Genomic DNA, 13,609 nt, shown 5'->3' on the forward strand with positions numbered 1-13,609 from the left:
CCTTCCATTACATAGAAAAATTCTATCTTTACATCAATGCGTAGAGGGATTTGTGCTCTTCGATTGAGGCTATAGATCACCTAAATCGGAGTTCGGATGAGCAAGTTATGGTCAAAAGAGTGAACTGCTGTCTACTAGGTCAAAAAATGGCTGAGAGAGAGAGAGAGAGAGAGAGAGAGAGAGAGAGAGAGAGAGAGAGAGAGAGAGAGAGAGAGAGAGAGAGAGAGAGAGAGAGAGAGAGAGAGCCATGCTGAGCCGCTAAGGCCATGAGTGAGAAAAAGAATCGGGATTCATGCTCATGCCACATTGTCGCCGCCTTTGGGCAGTGCTCTTTGAGGCTCTGAGGTAAAACGGTATATATATATATATATATATATATATATATATATATAGAGAGAGAGAGAGAGAGAGAGAGAGACCCTAAACTAGTTCTAAATGCACAGTCGGGCAGGACAATAATTACTAAGGCTCTGGCTATATCAAAGAGGAGCTCCAACGTGAGGCTCTAAGCAGTGCACATAACAAGAGAGCGAGAGCGAGAGCGAGCGAGAGAGAGAGAGAGAGAGAGAGAGAGAGAGAGAGAGAGAGAGAGAGAGAAAGAGAGAGAGAGAGAGAGCAAGGCAATGGCTTGGAACCAGTGGATGAGGAGAGCAGGGTGGGGGGCTTGGGGAGGGATCCAACGACAGGAGAGGATGTCAGCATTTGGGAGAAATCAATTGGGGAAATTACCAAAATACCGCTCTATTTTATGGAAATTCCCAAAATACCCCTTAAATTTATAAAATTCCCAAGATACCCCCAATATTATGTCATAAGTTCCCTGAATTCCCTTCAAATTTTCCAAAATTCCCCTGGTTGTGAGAGTAAATTTCTTCAAAATTTTTTTTTTTTTTGTAGGTTTTCATAAGAAGACTAAATGTGTATCATACAAGATGCTAAAACTAGCATTTGAGTTGGTTTGAAGGCTTTGGAGATGAATTACTTCATTATTTCTACACATAATTGACTTCTTTTGCATGGTATTTTGTGACAAATTGTTAATTGAGCCGACCTCAATTAATAGAAGCTGCTAAAGGCCCAATCCTTACATATGCACATCAAAGATCAATATGAAGAAGCAGTAAAGATTGGAGTTACACAGTTTTCACATTTTCTCTGAATGGTCATGTGTTGTAAATTCCTGATATATTTCAATCCATTGTAATAGTTTTAATGTGTTACGTGCTCAATGGGAGTTCCAAGCTATAAAGAACAGGTTAGTTAGTGTGCATAGGTTTGCAGATTTAGTAAGTGGTGAAGCCTTAAAGGCCTTGGGCACCCAGACATTGCATATTTTAGACATTGGCTAAGGTATTAAAGGCACCTTTGTAAAGATTTTATTAAGTTTTGGATAAGAAATACACATCCTTAGCTAACGACGCTCATTTCTCTCCTTCTCATGCTTCCTACTCCCTTGTTGGTTGTCACCTTGCAGTGCCGTATGTTGCATTGCAACCGTAGGTAAGAGCTCTACGCATTGATGTAAACATATCATGGTAAACCGTAGCTTTTGGCGTCACTGCTCGGCGAACTAATTTCATCATAAGTAGGAATTTAATCTAGGAAATCACAAAATAAGCATAGGCGGGGTATGGGGCTTAATAGCTAAGCATTTAGATGCATTTGGGGTAAAAAATGACTAGGTCAAAATCTCACTACTGTTAATCATCCTTTTTTTGCACTTCATCAAAAGAGAGCTTTGAGACCATAAGCATGTGTGCTTGGGAACTATATACTTGTCCTAGAAGTTTCGTAATATTTGGATGTCATTCGATGCTGTAACGGTCATGCTTTGTTTGCCGATTAGTGACTAGCTTCGATGACTTAGGTCATTTGAGTGTAGCTTGTGTTAGATGCAAGTTGTCTATTGTTTTCCAAGGGATTGACACCCTCTTGTAGCCTCTATGCACTAGTCGAGTCAGCTTCGTCCCATGGATTGAGAATTGTGTTCGTGGTTCTAGCTATGTGTGCAATATGATATGAGTGAGGTTAGAAAACCCATCCACATTTGGCACCGTTTTCGGGGACGAATAGACCTAAACTAGGGAAAAACAAGAGTGTCTAGAGTAGTTATCCATTAAGGGGGTTTCTAATCATCAAGCAAAAAGAATTGAGCGAAGACACTTTCGAGCAAATTAACACAATACTAACAATGGTGAAAGAAAAAAATTATGCCATGCACATTACTTTCACTACACAAATCTAACACTCAATCGTTAAAAAATGAGATTTTAGAACCAATATGAAAATTGAATACGTGAGGCACAAGCATCTCTTTACACTTGAAATATATACAATTCAATTCCATGTGGCATACTCCTCTCAAAAATAGGTTGTAAAAAATTTGGCAAGCTTCAGTTTACTAATTACTAAAAGTTCAAGTCAAGACTTCTCGTCTCGCTTAAGTTCGTTGGAAACCTGTGCAACATTGGCTTCTAAGCTACCTCTTAATTCTCCAAGCCCTCCTAATTGCAAATTTAAGGATAAAAAAAATCTTGAAGAGGTGCCTTGCAAGACCTCCAAAAGATTGCTTTATCTGATCATTTTGCTTTTGGAACCACTTTCCTTAAAGACTATTTCTTACCTAATGAGTCTATTGTGAAATTAGTAGATAGGAATGATACGACCTAGAGCCAAATGCAAGTTCTTCTACACTGGAAAGGTCCAAGTCTCATGTGCATTTGCATGTTGGATGTAGAGATAAAGTCATGAAGCAACAATTCCTTGAAAGCTTCTATATTGTGAGTGCTCTCACTGTTAAAAACACCCAAGGCCATGTCACAACTAGAGAATCATCTAATCCTAGGATATCCAGGCAATATTGAAAGAATATTTTAGTCCTAGCTCATAGAATGGTGATTTACAGCTTCCAAAGCCTGCAAGATCTTTGTAGCAATAGGTAAATAAGAGAAACCATCATAGGAACAAAGGTACAATAGCTAGAACTGTTTCTTCTACATGTCGATGTCCATTGTTACAATCCAATGTCCCTACAATCTATTACAGTATTGTTCTCTGTCACGTCACTTAGGATAAATATCGGACTGTAAGCGAACGTCATTCGCGCTATGGGGTATACCATGTTTAAATGAATTGAGAGTGTTGATTCAAATCCTGAATTGTGTTAAATAGAGTTCGTGCTCACTCGTAGCCCACCCTAGTTCGGATCTCGAGCTGCAATGAACAAGGTTCATGATTATTTGTAGCCTATGTTCAAACATGTTTGGTGGAATGAACTGCTAACTGGTTAATCTACTAAGCAGGTTGTCCCTGCGGCTACATGGCAGGCTCTCAAGGATCCCACATCCTTGCGAGTCTGATATTTAGCAAGATCCGGATTTTGTGGGTGTGATTCTATGGGCAGGAAGTAGCAAATGGGCAAAACACAAAAATTGTAGGTGCGAGTGAGACAAAAAATAGCAAAAAATAAGTCATTCACAAAAGCTTGGAATCCAACTCATTTTGACAAATGCTATTTTTTTCAAGGGAAAATTAGCAAAGTACCCTTGGAAATTTTCAAAATACCCCTCAAATTTTAGAAATTCCCAAAATACCCTTGTATCTAAATTGGTTGGATTCTTCAAGATTTTCTAATCTTTATTCCTTTTTGACAATTGGGATCAATTTTGAGTGCTTAGCATGTAATTTGTTACAAATTACCTCACAAAAAGGGCAATTATGTTCAAAAATAATGAAACAATTCGTCTCCAAAGCCTACATAATCAACTCAAATTCTAGTTTTAGCATCTTGTATTGATAGACAATCAATCTTCTTATGAAAAGCTATTAAAAAAAGATCTTTGGAGAAATTTAATCTCAAAACTGGGCGTATTTTGGGAATTTTGGAAAAATCTATAGGCATTTTGGAAATTTAGGACAAAATATCGAGCGTAATTTTCCTCTTTTGTAAATGACCCACCCTCACTCGTTTGCTACTGCAACCAGTCCACATCGCCGCGGAATGGTTGCAGCTGCATATCAGGCTAGGGGCTTCTAGTAGTCAAAGAGCTCTTGGGTAAGCCAATTTTGTGGGTTTGGCAGTTTGCAGACGTTGGGTGGACATCAAACTAATGCTCACAAGCACAAACGTTAGATTGCAGTGGAGGACGAGCCGGACGGGAAGGCCAGTGGAGGAGAAGATAGAGGCGAACACAAGGGGCTCTCTTTCTCTGAGCTCATCCCTCACCAAAATGGAGGTTTACCATTCCGCTGAATTAAACCACAGAACCATCTCTCTCTCTCTCTCTCTCTCTCTCTCTCTCTCTCTCACTCCCCCCCCCCGGCTGAAGGCGAGCAGATGGTGTGGTGGGGAGGGAGGATTTCTTTGCATGTGGCGCCACCTAGAATAACAACTCCCATCTTGTCTACTTGAAGTTTTTTTAAAAAAAAAAGGACCTTACCCGCATGAACCTGGTTCGCTGCTACAACCAGTCCACGCCGGCGCGGACTTGCTGCAGCAGCAAACCAAGGCTGGGTAGGTTCATGTGAGTAATGATGAGATTTAGTGATGAGACGAGTAGAGGCAGGCGCTGTCAACCCTAAAATTCCCTAATAGCACTAGGTTGGTATTCTAACAGGACATAAAAGTGTCCTTTCAGGGTTTTGAAAAAAACCTCCAAAACCATAGTAGATCCATTTATTTTGTAAAATCCTTTCATGAGGTTATAGTTCAAGGCCTACTACACATGGTAAAAAAAGAAACTTGTAAAATTTCTCATCTTTTGGTCACACCAAGCCTCCAAAGTTGATGGACCAGTGCATTTTGATCAAAAAAATAATTTCTTACGTTTTGTTGCATAAGAATAAGATTAGGGATTTTTGTAGGACTTGATATAAATTCCCTAGTTAACTTCAATGGGTTGGTGATTAGAACATATGATTGCTTCTCACTCACTATTTTTTGTTTTGCAAAAATAAATAGGTACAAAAAAGTTGAATTTTTACCATTTTGCAAACCTATCATCAAAGTTTCTATAGCCACGCTCAATACAAATAATATATGCATGTTTTCTTAGTTCCCTATTGTCCTTTATGTTCATGAGGAGCCATGGAGCATGTCAAAAGAATAATACATCTCTTACCAAGGGGAATCTTGGGGACAAAGATGAAGTGCTAAATACAGCAAACATGAAAAAACTGGTTCAACATTATGAGTTGTAGAATCCCATAGAAACTATTCAATATCTAGCCAAATTTGATCCTTGTGACTAGATATGGTTACTACCTACAAAATGCATGTAGTTGTCACAAGAAACTAACAATATTGAAAAAGCTATACTTGGTATACTAGAATGTTTCATTTCAGAGCAACAGTTCAACGAAGCAACCACCGCTTTACAAGAGTCAACTTCCACAATACAATGGCTATAGATCCAATTAAATATTACAAATACTTAGCTAGCACAATCGGAAGCTCATTTCCAAGAGCAAAACACATTGCTAAATCAGTTAAAATTGGCTAAAAAACAGGATTTGACAATTTTTTGTAATTTGGTCATAAATTACAACTTTAATATTTATTTCTCCCTAGAATCATCAAGACATGTTGAGGACTACTAAAGATAGTTCTCTAGCATTATAGACCTCACAAACATAAATTCTAGAGTGGTATAGTTGCAAAAAGTTGAAAAAAGGCGAAAATAGGACCCGTTTTTTTACACAGTTTAGGTTGTGAAATGTTGTGCAAGGACAAGGTTAAAGATGGAATTGATATTCCAAAAAAATGTTGAGTTTTTTTCAGCTCATGAGACAACTTTCTAGATAGATAGCACCTCAAAATCCATTTTGAAACTCTTGACATAATTCAAGGAAAATGGTCACTTAGCAGGACATAAAAGTGTTCCAGGACATAAAAGTGTCCCATTACAAACCTAGTGCTAAGCCTCCCTCAACGCTCAGCCTCCCTCAACACTGTGCCACTCTCAAGTGAGCACTGCAGGCCGTGCCACGAGAGAGAGAGAGAGAGAGAGAGAGAGAGAGAGAGAGAGAGAGAGAGAGAGAGAGAGAGAGAGAGAGAGAGAGAGAGAGAGAGAGAGAGAGAGAGAGAGAGAGAGTTTTCCTATGAGCAAGTTCTAGAGAGGAATTTGTTGAGCTGCAGGCCTTGCCACCCTGAGTGAGAGAGAGAGAGAGAGAGAGAGAGAGAGAGAGAGAGAGAGAGAGAGAGAGAGAGAGAGAGAGAGAGAGAGTTTCTGTGAGCGGGTCCTTCGATTCGAGGGGCGAGGGGAGGGAATAGATGACCGTGATGCACGCGCACACAAGCGCGTGCAACAACATCCGCTTGATTTTCATTGACAGCTTACAGAAGGCATGCGGCGATGGACTCATAAGTGATTCTTTGCATGATGTCTAAGATTCCGCCATATCTAGGAGCTTGGTCTGAAGTTGTTACTCCTTGTACCACATCAAAAACATGCACGCCATTGGCGAAGGTGGTCAAGAGGAGACTCTTCATCTATTGTTGCGCAAGATACAGTTGACTTGTCATTCATCATCATCATATTTGTAACTAGTCACTTAAGCCACATTTCATGTGACCCGAGAATAGCTATTGCTATTGCTACTCATGTGTAGATGAAATCCCAATGTGGATCGGCTTGGATGCGTCAGACAAGAATGTCACCCTCATTGATCTCAAAAATTTCATGTGACTCGAGGGCTGAGAATAGCTATTGCTACCAACACTAGTACCCGGGGATGTCACCAAGTAAAAATGTAACCTATCAGGTGAGTTCAACAGAAGGGTTATTAAATTTCTTGAGACTTACAGAAATATATATATAGAAGGGCATTTTTTTTTCAAATTTTAAAAAAACTTACAGATTTTAAAAGAAAAGGGTACATTATATTCCTAATAAAATTCACAGATAAGGGGTTTTACAAACATGTCTTGAACGCACGTGATATGGTAGTTTTACACATAGTGAACCCCCCGAGCAGTAGTAGCAACTATCATGACATTGAGGTGGACATGGATCCTGAGAAGATGCTCAAACCTGAAGACCCAAACACATTCCAAGCGACCATCCAAAAAGCAATGCTTGAGGGATATTGGGTCACCATGCCCAATGGATGCGAGGCATTTTTGTCGGCCCAAGGCTTGGGTTCTTGGGTGGGTTGGAGAAATTGCAGCAGCTATTCCATCCTGGACAAGAGGTTATAGTGCGTCTTGTGACTCATGACAGCTCTAGTCCAGAGGTGCTTTCTCTTAAGAATCCTGATCCTAACAAGCCAGATCTCCCACCCAAACCTTTCCGTAAGGAATTTGAGGGTGGTCATAGGCCTCGCTCATCATCAAAGTATAGCTAAACCTAGGTGCCTTTCTGAACTTGTAAATGGTTTCTCAATGATCCCTTTGTAACTTGATTAGAAATTTCAAAATGCAGAGATCAAAGTTGTTATTCTTACGGGTTTTTCATTTCCCGGATGATTTGAATAGCAATGTAAGGCAGATGTATGAGACATGTCTTGCGAGAGAGAGAGAGAGAGAGAGAGAGAGAGAGAGAGAGAGAGAGAGAGAGAGAGAGAGAGAGAGAGAGAGAGTTGGCTTGGGTGTGGGCCTCATGAGCATGAGCTTCTTCCTCGCCCCTCAATACTATACTTCCTATAATTAGCTCTTTAAAATATCCATAGTATGAAGATTACTCCTCACCAAGCCTATCCTATGTTGATCTCTGACCCTGGACTCACTGCCATGCAATCCCCCCACTAGGTAGCGTCTGTTTCTACCCTGTTTGCAACCCTCCTTCACGTGCGGTTGGCAAAAACGCCTCCCATCAGTAATGTAGCAAGTCTACTTGAGGAAACCTCTTGTACCTCTCTACTCTATGGTGCTACAACATAGGAAGAGAGGCGAGCGCCACACGCGCGCCCTGAGAGAGAGAGAGAGAGAGAGAGAGAGAGAGAGAGAGAGAGAGAGAGAGAGAGAGAGAGAGAGAGTGATCTGCTCTGCCGAGGGTGTTTAGAATAAAAGGTCTTCACATTTGATCCAATAAGGCATGGTGGAATATTTGTATGCTAACTAAAGTGGGTACGGTTTATATTACTTTGGTCTTCAACTCGACCTAGTGTTTGTGTCACGGCTAGGGACTTGCTACGCGCCGTGTGCGAGCCACAAAGGCTCCTAGCACACAGTCATACAACAGACAAGCTCACAAGGAAGAATGGTGTGTCACTCACCTTCCTGCGTAGTTGCGAATGAAGGATTCCCGCGCCACGAAGAAGAGGGAGACGCTGCTACGCCGCGCTCAACCGCCTCGCCGCCGTCGTGCCGCCGCAACGCTGGATCACACACACACTCTCACACACTCTCTCTCTCTCACACACATACACACACACACACACACAAGGAGATGGTGAAGGAGAAGGTGGAGATGGAGCAAGAGCGGCTTCTATTGCACAATGAGAGAATGAGTAAAAATTAGGTTTAGTGGCTTTTATATGAGCTCACCCCATTCACACTTGGGCGCCCATACTTAGCCAACTAACTTCTTGAATATTCCAGTTAGAGTGCGCCTGTCATCGGCGATCACCCTTACCCTGTTCCTATTGGTCCGACAAGTCCGGTACCTGACTCTAAACAATACAACGTTTATAGATCATAGGGTGTCCGTGTGCCGTGAGGGTTAACATGCCCCCCTTCCTGATGTAGATTCTGTCCTCGGAAGCTATCCAGTTGAAGCTCGTTCATCGAGATGGAAGAGCACTCAACATGGATGTGCGTAGCCTTCTTCAATCACTGCAAAATCAAACAACATTGCCACAGTAATTGCATTCTCATATACAATTAAAAATCATATGCAATTTTAGACAGACAAATTGATTGGTAACAGAATTTTAGACAATTTGTCAGCAATAAACATTAAATTGCAATATAATCAAATGCATAAACAGATGTAAAGGTAAAAAATTAAACAAGTCCGGGGTCGCTATTTTAACGGTCAAAAGGCACTAGAGCTCGACTATTAATACCATGGGTAACTTCTCAATTTTCTCTAGTCAATTAAGTTGTTTAATCGCGAGAGCCAACTATTTGATGTTCGAGGGCTGACTAGAGGCTATACCTAGAAGACCTTGTAGTTAAGCTACAATAAAAGGAATTTCTCATGAAATCATCGCCTGACTGATTACCTTTTCTTTGACCCCCCAAAGTCTTTTCACATTGATTCAATTTTGATGTGTGTGCTTATTTTGTATGCCTTGGGTTTTTTGATTTTCAAGGCAAAGCGCCCACACTGGGAACCTCTAGGGCTCTAGTACCATAGGCGATACATGTGAGTGAAGTACCAATTTAAGCAGGGATTTCTCTTCCTGCTTAAAATTTTACATTGTGGCACTTTGATTTTTTTTTGTTCATTTTCAGCATTTTAATTTTGTAACTTTGGGGGGCCATATAACATTGTTACCCTCCCCAGGCTCATCACGTTAGTAACCTCCCGTTATAATACTTAAGCTAAAGGTCAATAGGGTTAAGCCCACTAGAAAGCCCTAGTACATTTCACACAATGCTGCCTAAATCGGATTAAGAACCTAAGTAACCATTGCTTATTAGGAAGGCATTCCCCATGGTATTAAGAGAAGATTTCTAATACCTAGCTTGGTCAAACTAGCTTAGTCGGACTGCTTGATTTTTAAACCTAGACAAGTGATTATGACAAAAAATTACATTGAATTAAATGTTTGATACTAAGAAAATGCGCTGAATATTATGCTACCAATCACAATCAAAGCAGACAAACATGGATGCAAAAAGATAAGGGCAATGCTAATGGACATAAAACACCTGTTTGTGTTGATGGTCGCGCTTGATTTGAAGTGTGAACGAGAGAAAGGTTCCATGAAGGTCCAAATCCTATCAATAGCAACACGCTCCTGTACACACTAGGAAACAAAAGGAATACCTCCAGGAGGCACATTAGTGGGAAAAGGTACCAACACTTATTGAACACAACAAAAAACATAAGGAACCCTAACCTAATTATTTGCACTCCCCCTAAAGAGTCAAGGGAATAGGATATTGTAGAGGTTGGGGGGAAACCCTAAAGCTAAACCCCTATCCTCGTCTTCGAGATAAACAAAGTCATCATCCATGAGACCATATGTGCCATCCGTGTAGTCATGTAAATTTTCTTCTTCATCATAGGTGCCCATGTTTACTAAGAAGGTCACTAGACGCCTATAGTCATCTTGGTCAAAAGGGTAGGCTTGTGCAATGGGAGAAACGCTCTCTACTAAGTATGGATCAGACGTGGTCAAGAGACGTATCAGCCATTCTAACTCCTCAAAATTACTCTCACATGCTAGCATACCTATCAAATCCCATTCACATGCAAGCACTGGAAAGACCATGTGAAACATTTGTGAAAAGTAACGAGGGTACCTCTCACCCAAGGCAGGAGTGGATGAGTCTAGCGTACTAGCCATATTTGTACACGCAAATAGATGATGGTTAGAGTGCAAATATTACAAGGGTCGTGTTCTTGTGCATAATTTGTTTTTATTATTTTGTGTTATGGCTCTTGCTCTTTTACTTTTTTATCTTGTTTTTGTGAGTATAAGGCTTTATATATACATTCCCTAAGATTGGAGATTGAGAGGTCAGGGAGGAAGGTTGAGAGGGAAGCAAGTGAATGACGGATGTCAGCAAACACTCCCCCCTTCCTTGGGTAGATCATACCTTTTGGAATGATGTCGTCACCTTTTGAAACCAATTGTTCCAAGTTGTTATGGGTAAAGGCTTTAACCAATAGTTTTCGATCACCCTATGTGTTTCATTTAGTTGCAAGGGTGGTAAGGTACTCTCCCATGATTTTATTTGCAACATTGTTGGAGGTGGTGAATCTACAACGGGAGGTGCAAACTCTTTCTTGCTTGTATGGATATGTACAATGGTAGGTGGAGGTTGTGTCGAAGCTTCTATTTTCGTATAGGAACTACATGAAGAGCAAGAAGCTTCATTTGCTTTTCCTATTCCTGAGCTAGGTGGAACAAATCGTTCTTTCTTTGGTACCCAAACTAGCTCTGGAGCAGGTGTGTTGCATTCCGTGATTTTTTCCTTTCCACGATTTTCAATTTGTTTTGGAGCCACAGGATTGGGTTTACATGGGCCAGGTGACAGGTAAGAGTACAATTTACGTTTGGGCACCCAGATTTGATCATTTCCTTTATAGTATCCTTGGGCTTTTAATAGTCGTTTAGGAATCCAGCGCCATGTTTTCTTACATTTCTTGGAGCGAGTGGGACGTTTCTTACAAGGCTTCCGTTTTTTAGCATCAGCCATGGTTACTAAAGAAGCTTTAGGGACCCACTTGTATGCTTTCTTTGTTATATTAGGATGGTTCTTGTGTGTCTCAAGCTTTCTTTCAACTACATCAGTTGAAGATCTAGAGAGTTGGTCTATGGGGACGTATGGTTCAACCTCCTGGACATGCAATGTCTTGGGTTTATTTCCTTAGGCAATATCTCAGGGACTATGGCTTGAGTGGTAGGGATAAGAGTTGGTTTTTGCGTTGTGATAGCCCAGTCCCCCAATCAATAGTGCATTTGGTGGCTATCATCCACGTGCGTCCTAGGTTTATATTACCCTCCATAGTTCCAGTAGGCATGACCAAAAAGTCTTAAGCTACAATTCCATTGTCATAACTGACAGAAGTGTGCCAGATTCCAAAAGCTGTAGTTTTTTTCTTGTTGACACCCTTGACTTGGATAATACTCTCAGATAGAGGTGGCTTCCCTAACTGACACCACACCCCATAGGATAGCAGATTATATTTAGCACCCGTGTCCAATAAGGCGTTATATAGCACTTTTCCATAGGCACTATTTAACTCAATAGGGTATCGTAGAGGTGTGTCAGAGTCCAACCAATCCTCTTCGATTTCCACGTGGAATGCATTTGTGACTCCAAGGTTAGCCTCTCGTTTTTGTCTTATACGTTGTTGTCGCTCCTTAGCCTCAGCTTGAGCTTGTATCTACTTTAACTCGGTTTGTGCTTTGGCGGCCTTCTTTTGATGAATGGCCCGTAGTTCTTCTTGGCTTAAAGGATCATAATATCTTTTGAATTTACTCCCATTGAGGAATCCAATGGTTTCAACTCCATCAAGAGTTTCCACACGAAGGGTACCTTGTGGGGTAATTTCACATACTCTATATGGTCCTTTACCAGCATATTTCAACTTTTTCTTCTCTTTACGTACTCCATACATAAGGACTTTATCACCAACTTTGATGTCCTTGTCCTTCACATGGCGATCAAACCACTTCTTTCTCCTATCCTTTTTCACAAGAGCATTTTGCACAGCCAACTGTCTCTCTTCGTCTAGTTTTTCTAAGATATACAAACGCTCGGTTAAGGGGTTACCATTCCATCCTTCTTGCAAAGCTACCCTAAGACTAGGAATGACAAACTCCCAAGGCATAACCGCTTCTTGGCCGTATACCATTTTGAATGGCGTACAATTAATAGCCACTTTATAAGCAGTACGATAAGCCCATAGAGCAGATGTCAACTTCAAATCCCAATCAGTGCGATGAGCTTCTACCGTCTTGGTTAAAATAGAGATTAGAGTCTTGTTGGTGCTCTCGGCTTGTCCATTAGCTTGCGTTGATAGCCGTTTTTCGGCTCTCCATAATTGCCATAGTAAGTTACTCCACCCTACCAAATTCACCCAAACGCTATGGCTATCCCTGCCATTTCACTGTACATAGGCGTGTGTGAGTTAGGGGGCTTTTTCCATATCTTCTTAAAAACCCTCAGCTAGCTAGTCACTGGGCTAGTTGAGCCAAAAAAAAATAAAAAATAAAAAAATAAAATTATATTATGGCCTCTTTGTGTGTAAATATTTTATTGTATATATGGCCTAAATATAGGGATTTTTTATAATTATTTTGGTATTTTATTTAAATATTTCTACTTAGGTGTGTGTTTTATTAAACCTATGTACACCTTCTTTCATCCTCTTACACCATAATTATATTTTTTGCCAATATGTACATACTCTAACCTCATATTTTTCCTTTATACAAATCACTCCCACATTTTCACCTTCACCCTCGTGAAAACAAAAATTTGATTTCTACTCATTGGTTACGTTTATTATATTATTTACTTGCATACCTTTTCCTCTTTCACCCAAAATAATTCAAAGAGGGACCATATCATATGATTACAATATCTTTCCATATCCATAACTCCTCCATATTTTTATTATTATTTTTACTCATTATTCTAACACCATGTGCTCATTGAGCTAAAGTCCATGAATAGTCCATACACTAGTCCCACCATGTATATATTTCTTTATTCACCAATAATCCTCCTCCATGCATGGGTCAAGGGCAACTTGGATGCTTTGTATTATAATATGACAAAGGAGGGGCTCACTCTTGGATGCATTATACAAATTCAACAAAGGAGGGGGCCACTAAAAGACTTTTGCAGGCATAAAAACAGGCTTTTTGGTGAGAATTTTGGCACCTATTTTCACTCCGAATTTGGAGCGGTGGTCAAAATAGAAAATGTAGCCCACGTTTTGAATAATCACCTCAAATTTTTTCATGATTTTTGGAGCTACGA

General features: G+C 40.4%; 1 pseudogene; it reads left to right on the forward strand.

The window, feature by feature from the left end:
• The first annotated feature begins 6,609 nt into the window (after positions 1–6,609).
• On the forward strand, positions 6,610–7,344 carry LOC147457952 (uncharacterized; annotated as a pseudogene).
• Positions 7,345–13,609: the final 6,265 nt, after the last annotated feature.

Source organism: Adiantum capillus-veneris, chromosome 5 (assembly GCF_014529385.1).
Source record: "Adiantum capillus-veneris isolate H3 chromosome 5, ASM1452938v2, whole genome shotgun sequence".
Taxonomy (NCBI): Eukaryota; Viridiplantae; Streptophyta; class Polypodiopsida; order Polypodiales; family Pteridaceae; genus Adiantum; species Adiantum capillus-veneris.